The sequence below is a fragment of the Triturus cristatus genome, chromosome 1_1 (assembly GCF_964204655.1).
Source record: "Triturus cristatus chromosome 1_1, aTriCri1.1, whole genome shotgun sequence".
NCBI lineage: Eukaryota > Metazoa > Chordata > Amphibia > Caudata > Salamandridae > Triturus > Triturus cristatus.
The window spans coordinates 587,542,971-587,558,706 of record NC_140579.1 but is presented as its reverse complement, the minus strand read 5'-3'; positions in this window follow the sequence as shown (position 1 = coordinate 587,558,706).

Sequence of the window (15,736 nt, the reverse complement as noted above, 5' to 3'; positions counted from 1 at the left end):
TCCAGCCCGAACTGCCAAGCCAGGTCATCCCTGGACTGGAAACAAGCATCCTAGGACCGGTTTCGGGGTTTCACCCCTCTTCAGCCAGGATAGCTTGATTCCACTGGCATGGAGAGCACGGGACCTACGTCTAGGCATACCCGTCCCACTCGGGGTGACAAATGCAAAAACTACAGTTGATGGACAGAATGCAGAACAATGTCATACATTCACCCCAGTACAGAGATCTGGGCCTAAATCCATCGTTTTTTTGCTCACCATGCCATTCCAGTTTGAACCAAGCCATATGCAAATCAGTCTTGACCCTGTGCCTCATGGGAACAGTCCAGCCCGAACTGCCAAGCCAGGTCCTCCCTGGACTGGAAACAAGCATCCTAGGACAGGTTTCGGGGTTTCACCCCTCTTCAGCCAGGATAGCTTGATTCCAGTGGCATGGAGAGCACGGGACCTACGTCTAGGCATACCCGTCCCACTCGGGGTGACAAATGCAAAAACTACAGTTGATGGACAGAATGCAGAACAATGTCATACATTCACCCCAGTACAGAGATCTGGGCCTAAATCCATCGTTGTTTTGCTCACCATGCCATTCCAGTTTGAACCAAGCCATATGCAAATCAGTCTTGACCCTCTGCCTCATGGGAACAGTCCAGCCCGAACTGCCAAGCCAGGTCCTCCCTGGACTGGAAACAAGCATCCTAGGACCGGTTTTGGGGTTTCACCCCTCTTCAGCCAGGAGAGCTTGATTCCAGTGGCATGGAGAGCACGGGACCTACGTCTAGGCATACCCGTCCCACTCGGGGTGACAAATGTAAAAACTACAGTTGATGGACAGAATGCAGAACAATGTCATACATTCACCCCAGTACAGAGATCTGGGCCTAAATCCATCGTTTTTTTGCTCACCATGCCATTCCAGTTTGAACCAAGCCATATGCAAATCAGTCTTGACCGTCTGCCTCATGGGAACAGTCCAGCCCGAACTGCCAAGCCAGGTCCTCCCTGGACTGGAAACAAGCATCCTAGGACCAGTTTTGGGGTTTCACCCCTCTTCAGCCAGGATAGCTCGATTCCAGTGGCATGGAGAGCACGGGACCTACGTCTAGGCATACCCGTCCTACTCGGGGTGACAAATGCAAAAACTACAGTTGATGGACAGAATGCAGAACAATGTCATACATTCACCCCAGTACAGAGATCTGGGCCTAAATCCATCGTTTTTTTGCTCACCATGCCATTCCAGTTTGAACCAAGCCATATGCTATTCAGTCTTGACCCTGTGCCTCATGGAAACAGTCCAGCCCGAACTGCCAAGCCAGGTCCTCCCTGGACTGGAAACAAGCATCCTAGGACCGGTTTCGGGGTTTCACCCCTCTTCAGCCAGGATAGCTTGATTCCAGTGGCATGGAGAGCACGGGACCTACGTCTAGGCATACCCGTCCCACTCGGGGTGACAAATGCAAAAACTACAGTTGATGGACAGAATACAGAACAATGTCATACATTAACCCCAGTACAGACATCTGGGCCTAAATCCATCGTTTTTTTGCTCACCATGCCATTCCAGTTTGAACCAAGCCATATGCAAATCAGTCTTGACCCTGTGCCTCATGGGAACAGTCCAGCTCGAACTGCCAAGCCAGGTCCTCCCTGGACTGGAAACAAGCATCCAGGGACCGGTTTCGGGGTTTCACCCCTCTTCAGCCAGGATAGCTTGATTCCAGTGGCATGGAGAGCACAGGACCTACGTCTAGGCATACCCGTCCCACTCGGGGTGACAAATGAAAAAACTACAGTTGATGGACAGAATGCAGAACAATGTCATACATTTACCCCAGTACAGAGATCTGGGCCTAAATCCATTGTTTTTTTGCTCACCATGCCATTCCAGTTTGAACCAAGCCATATGCAAATCAGTCTTGACCCTTTGCCTCATGGGAACAGTCCAGCCCGAACTGCCAAGCCAGGTCCTCCCTGGACTGGAAACAAGCATCCTAGGACCGGTTTCGGGGTTTCACCCCTCTTCAGCCAGGATAGCTTGATTCCAGTGGCATGGAGAGCACGGGACCTACGTCTAGGCATACCCGTCCCACTCGGGGTGACAAATGCAAAAACTACAGTTGATGGACAGAATGCAGAACAATGTCATACATTCACCCCAGTACAGAGATCTGGGCCTAAATCCATCGTTTTTTTGCTCACCATGCCATTCCAGTTTGAACCAAGCCATATGCAAATCAGTCTTGACCCTGTGCCTCATGGGAACAGTCCAGCCCGAACTGCCAAGCCAGGTCCTCCCTGGACTGGAAACAAGCATCCTAGGACAGGTTTCGGGGTTTCACCCCTCTTCAGCCAGGATAGCTTGATTCCAGTGGCATGGAGAGCACGGGACCTACGTCTAGGCATACCCGTCCCACTCGGGGTGACAAATGCAAAAACTACAGTTGATGGACAGAATGCAGAACAATGTCATACATTCACCCCAGTACAGAGATCTGGGCCTAAATCCATCGTTTTTTTGCTCACCATGCCATTCCAGTTTGAACCAAGCCATATGCAAATCAGTCTTGACCCTGTGCCTCATGGGAACAGTCCAGCCCGAACTGCCAAGCCAGGTCCTCCCTGGACTGGAAACAAGCATCCAGGGACCGGTTTCGGGGTTTCACCCCTCTTCAGCCAGGATAGCTTGATTTCAGTGGCATGGAGAGCACAGGACCTACGTCTAGGCATACCCGTCCCACTCGGGGTGACAAATGCAAAAACTACAGTTGATGGACAGAATGCAGAACAATGTCATATATTCACCCCAGTATAGAGATCTGGGCCTAAATCCGTCGTTTTTTTGCTCACCATGCCATTCCAGTTTGAACCAAGCCATATGCAAATCAGTCTTGACCCTGTGCCTCATGGGAACAGTCCAGCCCGAACTGCCAAGCCAGGTCCTCCCTGGACTGGAAACAAGCATCCTAGGACCGGTTTCGGGGTTTCACCCCTCTTCAGCCAGGATAGCTTGATTCCAGTGGCATGCAGAGCACGGGACCTACGTCTAGGCATACCCGTCACACTCGGGGTGACAAATGCAAAAACTACAGTTGATGGACAGAATGCAGAACAATGTCATACATTCACCCCAGTACAGAGATCTGGGCCTAAATCCATCGTTTTTTTGCTCACCATGCCATTCCAGTTTGAACCAAGCCATATGCAAATCAGTCTTGACCCTGTGCCTCATGGGAAAAGTCCAGCCCGAACTGCCAAGCCAGGTCCTCCCTGGACTGGAAACAAGCATCCTAGGACAGGTTTCGGGGTTTCACCCCTCTTCAGCCAGGATAGCTTGATTCCAGTGGCATGGAGAGCACGGGACCTACGTCTAGGCATACCCGTCCCACTCGGGGTGACAAATGCAAAAACTACAGTTGATGGACAGAATGCAGAACAATGTCATACATTCACCCCAGTATAGAGATCTGGGCCTAAATCCATCGTTTTTTTGCTCACCATGCCATTCCAGTTTGAACCAAGCCATATGCAATTCAGTCTTGACCCTGTGCCTCATGGGAACAGTCCAGCCCGAACTGCCAAGCCAGGTCCTCCCTGTATTGGAAACAAGCATCCTAGGACCGGTTTTGGGGTTTCACCCCTCTTCAGCCAGGACAGCTTGATTCCAGTGGCATGGAGAGCACGGGACCTACGTCTAGGCATACCCGTCCCACTCGGGGTGACAAATGTAAAAACTACAGTTGATGGACAGAATGCAGAACAATGTCATACATTCACCCCAGTACAGAGATCTGGGCCTAAATCCATCGTTTTTTTGCTCACCATGCCATTCCAGTTTGAACCAAGCCATATGCAAATCAGTCTTGACCCTGTGCCTCATGGGAACAGTCCAGCCCGAACTGCCAAGCCAGGTCCTCCCTGGACTGGAAACAAGCATCCTAGGACCGGTTTCGGGGTTTCATCCCTCTTCAGCCAGGATAGCTTGATTCCAGTGGCATGGAGAGCACGGGACCTACGTCTAGGCATACCCATCCCACTCGGGGTGACAAATGCAAAAACTACAGTTGATGGACAGAATGCAGAACAATGTCATACATTCACCCCAGTACAGAGATCTGGGCCTAAATCCATCGTTTTTTTGCTCACCATGCCATTCCAGTTTGAACCAAGCCATATGCAAATCAGTCTTGACCGTCTGCCTCATGGGAACAGTCCAGCCCGAACTGCCAAGCCAGGTCCTCCCTGGACTGGAAACAAGCATCCTAGGACCGGTTTCGGGGTTTCATCCCTCTTCAGCCAGGATAGCTTGATTCCAGTGGCATGGAGAGCACGGGACCTACGTCTAGGCATACCCGTCCCACTCGGGGTGACAAATGCAAAAACTACAGTTGATGGACAGAATGCAGAACAATGTCATACATTCACCCCAGTACAGAGATCTGGGCCTAAATCCATCGTTTTTTTGCTCACCATGCCATTCCAGTTTGAACCAAGCCATATGCAATTCAGTCTTGACCCTGTGCCTCATGGGAACAGTCCAGCCCGAACTGCCAAGCCAGGTCCTCCCTGGACTGGAAACAAGCATCCTAGGACCGGTTTCGGGGTTTCACCCCTCTTCAGCCAGGATAGCTTGATTCCAGTGGCATGGAGAGCACGGGACCTACGTCTAGGCATACCCGTCCCACTCGGGGTGACAAATGCAAAAACTACAGTTGATGGACAGAATGCAGAACAATGTCATACATTCACCCCAGTACAGAGATCTGGGCCTAAATCCATCGTTTTTTTTGCTCACCATGCCATTCCAGTTTGAACCAAGCCATATGCAAATCAGTCTTGACCCTGTGCCTCATGGGAACAGTCCAGCCCGAACTGCCAAGCCAGGTCCTCCCTGGACTGGAAACAAGCATCCAGGGACCGGTTTCGGGGTTTCACCCCTCTTCAGCCAGGATAGCTTGATTCCAGTGGCATGGAGAGCACAGGACCTACGTCTAGGCATACCCGTCCCACTCGGGGTGACAAATGAAAAAACTACAGTTGATGGACAGAATGCAGAACAATGTCATACATTCACCCCAGTACAGAGATCTGGGCCTAAATCCATTGTTTTTTTGCTCACCATGCCATTCCAGTTTGAACCAAGCCATATGCAAATCAGTCTTGACCCTTTGCCTCATGGGAACAGTCCAGCCCGAACTGCCAAGCCAGGTCCTCCCTGGACTGGAAACAAGCATCCTAGGACCGGTTTCGGGGTTTCACCCCTCTTCAGCCTGGATAGCTTGATTCCAGTGGCATGGAGAGCACGGGACCTACGTCTAGGCATACCCGTCCCACTCGGGGTGACAAATGCAAAAACTACAGTTGATGGACAGAATGCAGAACAATGTCATACATTCACCCCAGTACAGAGATCTGGGCCTAAATCCATCGTTTTTTTGCTCACCATGCCATTCCAGTTTGAACCAAGCCATATGCAAATCAGTCTTGACCCTGTGCCTCATGGGAACAGTGTAGCCCGAACTGCCAAGCCAGGTCCTCCCTGGACTGGAAACAAGCATCCTAGGACAGGTTTCGGGGTTTCACCCCTCTTCAGCCAGGATAGCTTGATTCCAGTGGCATGGAGAGCACGGGACCTACGTCTAGGCATACCCGTCCCACTCGGGGTGACAAATGCAAAAACTACAGTTGATGGACAGAATGCAGAACAATGTCATACATTCACCCCAGTACAGAGATCTGGGCCTAAATCCATCGTTTTTTTGCTCACCATGCCATTCCAGTTTGAACCAAGCCATATGCAAATCAGTCTTGACCCTCTGCCTCATGGGAACAGTCCAGCCCGAAGTGCCAAGCCAGGTCCTCCCTGGACTGGAAACAAGCATCCTAGGACCGGTTTTGGGGTTTCACCCCTCTTCAGCCAGGATAGCTTGATTCCAGTGGCATGGAGAGCACGGGACCTACGTCTAGGCATACCCGTCCCACTCGGGGTGACAAATGTAAAAACTACAGTTGATGGACAGAATGCAGAACAATGTCATACATTCACCCCAGTACAGAGATCTGGGCCTAAATCCATCGTTTTTTTGCTCACCATGCCATTCCAGTTTGAACCAAGCCATATGCAAATCAGTCTTGACCGTCTGCCTCATGGGAACAGTCCAGCCCGAACTGCCAAGCCAGGTCCTCCCTGGACTGGAAACAAGCATCCTAGGACCGGTTTTGGGGTTTCACCCCTCTTCAGCCAGGATAGCTTGATTCCAGTGGCATGGAGAGCACAGGACCTACGTCTAGGCATCCCCGTCCCACTCGGGGTGACAAATGTAAAAACTACAGTTGATTGACAGAATGCAGAACAATGTCATACATTCACCCCAGTACAGAGATCTGGGCCTAAATCCATCGTTTTTTTGCTCACCATGCCATTCCAGTTTGAACCAAGCCATATGCAAATCAGTCTTGACCCTGTGCCTCATGGGAACAGTCCAGCCCGAACTGCCAAGCCAGGTCCTCCCTGGACTGGAAACAAGCATCCTAGGACCGGTTTCGGGGTTTCATCCCTCTTCAGCCAGGATAGCTTGATTCCAGTGGCATGGAGAGCACGGGACCTACGTCTAGGCATACCCGTCCCACTCGGGGTGACAAATGCAAAAACTACAGTTGATGGACAGAATGCAGAACAATGTCATACATTCACCCCAGTACAGAGATCTGGGCCTAAATCCATCGTTTTTTTGCTCACCATGCCATTCCAGTTTGAACCAAGCCATATGCAAATCAGTCTTGACCCTCTGCCTCATGGGAACAGTCCAGCCCGAACTGCCAAGCCAGGTCCTCCCTGGACTGGAAACAAGCATCCTAGGACCGGTTTTGGGGTTTCACCCCTCTTCAGCCAGGATAGCTTGATTCCAGTGGCATGGAGAGCACGGGACCTACGTCTAGGCATACCCGTCCCACTCGGGGTGACACATGCAAAAACTACAGTTGATGGACAGAATGCAGAACAATGTCATACATTCACCCCAGTACAGAGATCTGGGCCTAAATCCATCGTTTTTTTGCTCACCATGCCATTCCAGTTTGAACCAAGCCATATGCAATTCAGTCTTGACCCTGTGCCTCATGGGAACAGTCCAGCCCGAACTGCCAAGCCAGGTGTTCCCTGGACTGGAAACAAGCATCCTAGGACCGGTTTCGGGGTTTCACCCCTCTTCAGCCAGGATAGCTTGATTCCAGTGGCATGGAGAGCACGGGACCTACGTCTAGGCATACCCGTCCCACTCGGGGTGACAAATGCAAAAACTACAGTTGATGGACAGAATGCAGAACAATGTCATACATTCACCCCAGTACAGAGATCTGGGCCTAAATCCATCGTTTTTTTGCTCACCATGCCATTCCAGTTTGAACCAAGCCATATGCAAATCAGTCTTGACCCTGTGCCTCATGGGAACAGTCCAGCCCGAACTGCCAAGCCAGGTCCTCCCTGGACTGGAAACAAGCATCCAGGGACCGGTTTCGGGGTTTCACCCCTCTTCAGCCAGGATAGCTTGATTCCAGTGGCATGGAGAGCACAGGACCTACGTCTAGGCATACCCGTCCCACTCGGGGTGACAAATGAAAAAACTACAGTTGATGGACAGAATGCAGAACAATGTCATACATTCACCCCAGTACAGAGATCTGGGCCTAAATCCATTGTTTTTTTGCTCACCATGCCATTCCAGTTTGAACCAAGCCATATGCAAATCAGTCTTGACCCTTTGCCTCATGGGAACAGTCCAGCCCGAACTGCCAAGCCAGGTCATCACTGGACTGGAAACAAGCATCCTAGGACCGGTTTCGGGGTTTCACCCCTCTTCAGCCAGGATAGCTTGATTCCACTGGCATGGAGAGCACGGGACCTACGTCTAGGCATACCCGTCCCACTCGGGGTGACAAATGCAAAAACTACAGTTGATGGACAGAATGCAGAACAATGTCATACATTCACCCCAGTACAGAGATCTGGGCCTAAATCCATCGTTTTTTTGCTCACCATGCCATTCCAGTTTGAACCAAGCCATATGCAAATCAGTCTTGACCCTGTGCCTCATGGGAACAGTCCAGCCCGAACTGCCAAGCCAGGTCCTCCCTGGACTGGAAACAAGCATCCTAGGACAGGTTTCGGGGTTTCACCCCTCTTCAGCCAGGATAGCTTGATTCCAGTGGCATGGAGAGCACGGGACCTACGTCTAGGCATACCCGTCCCACTCGGGGTGACAAATGCAAAAACTACAGTTGATGGACAGAATGCAGAACAATGTCATACATTCACCCCAGTACAGAGATCTGGGCCTAAATCCATCGTTGTTTTGCTCACCATGCCATTCCAGTTTGAACCAAGCCATATGCAAATCAGTCTTGACCCTCTGCCTCATGGGAACAGTCCAGCCCGAACTGCCAAGCCAGGTCCTCCCTGGACTGGAAACAAGCATCCTAGGACCGGTTTTGGGGTTTCACCCCTCTTCAGCCAGGATAGCTTGATTCCAGTGGCATGGAGAGCACGGGACCTACGTCTAGGCATACCCGTCCCACTCGGGGTGACAAATGTAAAAACTACAGTTGATGGACAGAATGCAGAACAATGTCATACATTCACCCCAGTACAGAGATCTGGGCCTAAATCCATCGTTTTTTTGCTCACCATGCCATTCCAGTTTGAACCAAGCCATATGCAAATCAGTCTTGACCGTCTGCCTCATGGGAACAGTCCAGCCCGAACTGCCAAGCCAGGTCCTCCCTGGACTGGAAACAAGCATCCTAGGACCAGTTTTGGGGTTTCACCCCTCTTCAGCCAGGATAGCTCGATTCCAGTGGCATGGAGAGCACGGGACCTACGTCTAGGCATACCCGTCCTACTCGGGGTGACAAATGCAAAAACTACAGTTGATGGACAGAATGCAGAACAATGTCATACATTCACCCCAGTACAGAGATCTGGGCCTAAATCCATCGTTTTTTTGCTCACCATGCCATTCCAGTTTGAACCAAGCCATATGCAATTCAGTCTTGACCCTGTGCCTCATGGGAACAGTCCAGCCCGAACTGCCAAGCCAGGTCCTCCCTGGACTGGAAACAAGCATCCTAGGACCGGTTTCGGGGTTTCACCCCTCTTCAGCCAGGATAGCTTGATTCCAGTGGCATGGAGAGCACGGGACCTACGTCTAGGCATACCCGTCCCACTCGGGGTGACAAATGCAAAAACTACAGTTGATGGACAGAATACAGAACAATGTCATACATTAACCCCAGTACAGAGATCTGGGCCTAAATCCATCGTTTTTTTGCTCACCATGCCATTCCAGTTTGAACCAAGCCATATGCAAATCAGTCTTGACCCTGTGCCTCATGGGAACAGTCCAGCTCGAACTGCCAAGCCAGGTCCTCCCTGGACTGGAAACAAGCATCCAGGGACCGGTTTCGGGGTTTCACCCCTCTTCAGCCAGGATAGCTTGATTCCAGTGGCATGGAGAGCACAGGACCTACGTCTAGGCATACCCGTCCCACTCGGGGTGACAAATGAAAAAACTACAGTTGATGGACAGAATGCAGAACAATGTCATACATTTACCCCAGTACAGAGATCTGGGCCTAAATCCATTGTTTTTTTGCTCACCATGCCATTCCAGTTTGAACCAAGCCATATGCAAATCAGTCTTGACCCTTTGCCTCATGGGAACAGTCCAGCCCGAACTGCCAAGCCAGGTCCTCCCTGGACTGGAAACAAGCATCCTAGGACCGGTTTCGGGGTTTCACCCCTCTTCAGCCAGGATAGCTTGATTCCAGTGGCATGGAGAGCACGGGACCTACGTCTAGGCATACCCGTCCCACTCGGGGTGACAAATGCAAAAACTACAGTTGATGGACAGAATGCAGAACAATGTCATACATTCACCCCAGTACAGAGATCTGGGCCTAAATCCATCGTTTTTTTGCTCACCATGCCATTCCAGTTTGAACCAAGCCATATGCAAATCAGTCTTGACCCTGTGCCTCATGGGAACAGTCCAGCCCGAACTGCCAAGCCAGGTCCTCCCTGGACTGGAAACAAGCATCCTAGGACAGGTTTCGGGGTTTCACCCCTCTTCAGCCAGGATAGCTTGATTCCAGTGGCATGGAGAGCACGGGACCTACGTCTAGGCATACCCGTCCCACTCGGGGTGACAAATGCAAAAACTACAGTTGATGGACAGAATGCAGAACAATGTCATACATTCACCCCAGTACAGAGATCTGGGCCTAAATCCATCGTTTTTTTGCTCACCATGCCATTCCAGTTTGAACCAAGCCATATGCAAATCAGTCTTGACCCTGTGCCTCATGGGAACAGTCCAGCCCGAACTGCCAAGCCAGGTCCTCCCTGGACTGGAAACAAGCATCCAGGGACCGGTTTCGGGGTTTCACCCCTCTTCAGCCAGGATAGCTTGATTTCAGTGGCATGGAGAGCACAGGACCTACGTCTAGGCATACCCGTCCCACTCGGGGTGACAAATGCAAAAACTACAGTTGATGGACAGAATGCAGAACAATGTCATATATTCACCCCAGTATAGAGATCTGGGCCTAAATCCGTCGTTTTTTTGCTCACCATGCCATTCCAGTTTGAACCAAGCCATATGCAAATCAGTCTTGACCCTGTGCCTCATGGGAACAGTCCAGCCCGAACTGCCAAGCCAGGTCCTCCCTGGACTGGAAACAAGCATCCTAGGACCGGTTTCGGGGTTTCACCCCTCTTCAGCCAGGATAGCTTGATTCCAGTGGCATGCAGAGCACGGGACCTACGTCTAGGCATACCCGTCACACTCGGGGTGACAAATGCAAAAACTACAGTTGATGGACAGAATGCAGAACAATGTCATACATTCACCCCAGTACAGAGATCTGGGCCTAAATCCATCGTTTTTTTGCTCACCATGCCATTCCAGTTTGAACCAAGCCATATGCAAATCAGTCTTGACCCTGTGCCTCATGGGAAAAGTCCAGCCCGAACTGCCAAGCCAGGTCCTCCCTGGACTGGAAACAAGCATCCTAGGACAGGTTTCGGGGTTTCACCCCTCTTCAGCCAGGATAGCTTGATTCCAGTGGCATGGAGAGCACGGGACCTACGTCTAGGCATACCCGTCCCACTCGGGGTGACAAATGCAAAAACTACAGTTGATGGACAGAATGCAGAACAATGTCATACATTCACCCCAGTATAGAGATCTGGGCCTAAATCCATCGTTTTTTTGCTCACCATGCCATTCCAGTTTGAACCAAGCCATATGCAATTCAGTCTTGACCCTGTGCCTCATGGGAACAGTCCAGCCCGAACTGCCAAGCCAGGTCCTCCCTGGACTGGAAACAAGCATCCTAGGACCGGTTTTGGGGTTTCACCCCTCTTCAGCCAGGATAGCTTGATTCCAGTGGCATGGAGAGCACGGGACCTACGTCTAGGCATACCCGTCCCACTCGGGGTGACAAATGTAAAAACTACAGTTGATGGACAGAATGCAGAACAATGTCATACATTCACCCCAGTACAGAGATCTGGGCCTAAATCCATCGTGTTTTTTGCTCACCATGCCATTCCAGTTTGAACCAAGCCATATGCAAATCAGTCTTGACCCTGTGCCTCATGGGAACAGTCCAGCCCGAACTGCCAAGCCAGGTCCTCCCTGGACTCGAAACAAGCATCCTAGGACCGGTTTCGGGGTTTCATCCCTCTTCAGCCAGGATAGCTTGATTCCAGTGGCATGGAGAGCACGGGACCTACGTCTAGGCATACCCATCCCACTCGGGGTGACAAATGCAAAAACTACAGTTGATGGACAGAATGCAGAACAATGTCATACATTCACCCCAGTACAGAGATCTGGGCCTAAATCCATCGTTTTTTTGCTCACCATGCCATTCCAGTTTGAACCAAGCCATATGCAAATCAGTCTTGACCCTCTGCCTCATGGGAACAGTCCAGCCCGAACTGCCAAGCCAGGTCCTCCCTGGACTGGAAACAAGCATCCTAGGACCGGTTTCGGGGTTTCACCCCTCTTCAGCCAGGATAGCTTGATTCCAGTGGCATGGAGAGCACGGGACCTACGTCTAGGCATACCCGTCCCACTCGGTGTGACAAATGCAAAAACTACAGTTGATGGACAGAATGCAGAACAATGTCATACATTCACCCCAGTACAGAGATCTGGGCCTAAATCCATCGTTTTTTTGCTCACCATGCCATTCCAGTTTGAACCAAGCCATATGCAATTCAGTCTTGACCCTGTGCCTCATGGGAACAGTCCAGCCCGAACTGCCAAGCCAGGTCCTCCCTGGACTGGAAACAAGCATCCTAGGACCGGTTTCGGGGTTTCACCCCTCTTCAGCCAGGATAGCTTGATTCCAGTGGCATGGAGAGCACGGGACCTACGTCTAGGCATACCCGTCCCACTCGGGGTGACAAATGCAAAAACTACAGTTGATGGACAGAATGCAGAACAATGTCATACATTCACCCCAGTACAGAGATCTGGGCCTAAATCCATCGTTTTTTTGCTCACCATGCCATTCCAGTTTGAACCAAGCCATATGCAAATCAGTCTTGACCCTGTGCCTCATGGGAACAGTCCAGCCCGAACTGCCAAGCCAGGTCCTCCCTGGACTGGAAACAAGCATCCAGGGACCGGTTTCGGGGTTTCACCCCTCTTCAGCCAGGATAGCTTGATTCCAGTGGCATGGAGAGCACAGGACCTACGTCTAGGCATACCCGTCCCACTCGGGGTGACAAATGAAAAAACTACAGTTGATGGACAGAATGCAGAACAATGTCATACATTCACCCCAGTACAGAGATCTGGGCCTAAATCCATCGTTTTTTTGCTCACCATGCCATTCCAGTTTGAACCAAGCCATATGCAATTCAGTCTTGACCCTGTGCCTCATGGGAACAGTCCAGCCCGAACTGCCAAGCCAGGTCCTCCCTGGACTGGAAACAAGCATCCTAGGACCGGTTTCGGGGTTTCACCCCTCTTCAGCCAGGATAGCTTGATTCCAGTGGCATGGAGAGCACGGGACCTACGTCTAGGCATACCCGTCCCACTCGGGGTGACAAATGCAAAAACTACAGTTGATGGACAGAATGCAGAACAATGTCATACATTCACCCCAGTACAGAGATCTGGGCCTAAATCCATCGTTTTTTTGCTCACCATGCCATTCCAGTTTGAACCAAGCCATATGCAAATCAGTCTTGACCCTGTGCCTCATGGGAACAGTCCAGCCCGAACTGCCAAGCCAGGTCCTCCCTGGACTGGAAACAAGCATCCTAGGACCGGTTTCGGGGTTTCACCCCTCTTCAGCCAGGATAGCTTGATTCCAGTGGCATGGAGAGCACGGGACCTACGTCTAGGCATACCCGTCCCACTCGGGGTGACAAATGCAAAAACTACAGTTGATGGACAGAATGCAGAACAATGTCATACATTCACCCCAGTACAGAGATCTGGGCCTAAATCCATCGTTTTTTTGCTCACCATGCCATTCCAGTTTGAACCAAGCCATATGCAAATCAGTCTTGACCCTGTGCCTCATGGGAACAGTCCAGCCCGAACTGCCAAGCCAGGTCCTCCCTGGACTGGAAACAAGCATCCTAGGACAGGTTTCGGGGTTTCACCCCTCTTCAGCCAGGATAGCTTGATTCCAGTGGCATGGAGAGCACGGGACCTACTTCTAGGCATACCCGTCCCACTCGGGGTGACAAATGCAAAAACTACAGTTGATGGACAGAATGCAGAACAATGTCATACATTCACCCCAGTACAGAGATCTGGGCCTAAATCCATCCTTTTTTTGCTCACCATGCCATTCCAGTTTGAACCAAGCCATATGCAAATCAGTCTTGACCCTCTGCCTCATGGGAACAGTCCAGCCCGAACTGCCAAGCCAGGTCCTCCCTGGACTGGAAACAAGCATCCTAGGACCGGTTTTGGGGTTTCACCCCTCTTCAGCCAGGATAGCTTGATTCCAGTGGAATGGAGAGCACGGGACCTACGTCTAGGCATACCCGTCCCACTCGGGGTGACAAATGCAAAAACTACAGTTGATGGACAGAATGCAGAACAATGTCATACATTCACCCCAGTATAGAGATCTGGGCCTAAATCCATCGTTTTTTTGCTCACCATGCCATTCCAGTTTGAACCAAGCCATATGCAATTCAGTCTTGACCCTGTGCCTCATGGGAACAGTCCAGCCCGAACTGCCAAGCCAGGTCCTCCCTGGACTGGAAACAAGCATCCTAGGACCGGTTTTGGGGTTTCACCCCTCTTCAGCCAGGATAGCTTGATTCCAGTGGCATGGAGAGCACGGGACCTACGTCTAGGCATACCCGTCCCACTCGGGGTGACAAATGTAAAAACTACAGTTGATGGACAGAATGCAGAACAATGTCATACATTCACCCCAGTACAGAGATCTGGGCCTAAATCCATCGTTTTTTTGCTCACCATGCCATTCCAGTTTGAACCAAGCCATATGCAAATCAGTCTTGACCCTGTGCCTCATGGGAACAGTCCAGCCCGAACTGCCAAGCCAGGTCCTCCCTGGACTGGAAACAAGCATCCTAGGACCGGTTTCGGGGTTTCATCCCTCTTCAGCCAGGATAGCTTGATTCCAGTGGCATGGAGAGCACGGGACCTACGTCTAGGCATACCCGTCCCACTCGGGGTGACAAATGCAAAAACTACAGTTGATGGACAGAATGCAGAACAATGTCATACATTCACCCCAGTACAGAGATCTGGGCCTAAATCCATCGTTTTTTTGCTCACCATGCCATTCCAGTTTGAACCAAGCCATATGCAAATCAGTCTTGACCCTCTGCCTCATGGGAACAGTCCAGCCCGAACTGCCAAGCCAGGTCCTCCCTGGACTGGAAACAAGCATCCTAGGACCGGTTTCGGGGTTTCACCCCTCTTCAGCCAGGATAGCTTGATTCCAGTGGCATGGAGAGCACGGGACCTACGTCTAGGCATACCCGTCCCACTCGGGGTGACAAATGCAAAAACTACAGTTGATGGACAGAATGCAGAACAATGTCATACATTCACCCCAGTACAGAGATCTGGGCCTAAATCCATCGTTTTTTTGCTCACCATGCCATTCCAGTTTGAACCAAGCCATATGCAAATCAGTCTTGACCCTGTGCCTCATGGGAACAGTCCAGCCCGAACTGCCAAGCCAGGTCCTCCCTGGACTGGAAACAAGCATCCTAGGACAGGTTTCGGGGTTTCACCCCTCTTCAGCCAGGATAGCTTGATTCCAGTGGCATGGAGAGCACGGGACCTACTTCTAGGCATACCCGTCCCACTCGGGGTGACAAATGCAAAAACTACAGTTGATGGACAGAATGCAGAACAATGTCATACATTCACCCCAGTACAGAGATCTGGGCCTAAATCCATCCTTTTTTTGCTCACCATGCCATTCCAGTTTGAACCAAGCCATATGCAAATCAGTCTTGACCCTCTGCCTCATGGGAACAGTCCAGCCCGAACTGCCAAGCCAGGTCCTCCCTGGACTGGAAACAAGCATCCTAGGACCGGTTTTGGGGTTTCACCCCTCTTCAGCCAGGATAGCTTGATTCCAGTGGCATGGAGAGCACGGGACCTACGTCTAGGCATACCCGTCCCACTCGGGGTGACAAATGCAAAAACTACAGTTGATG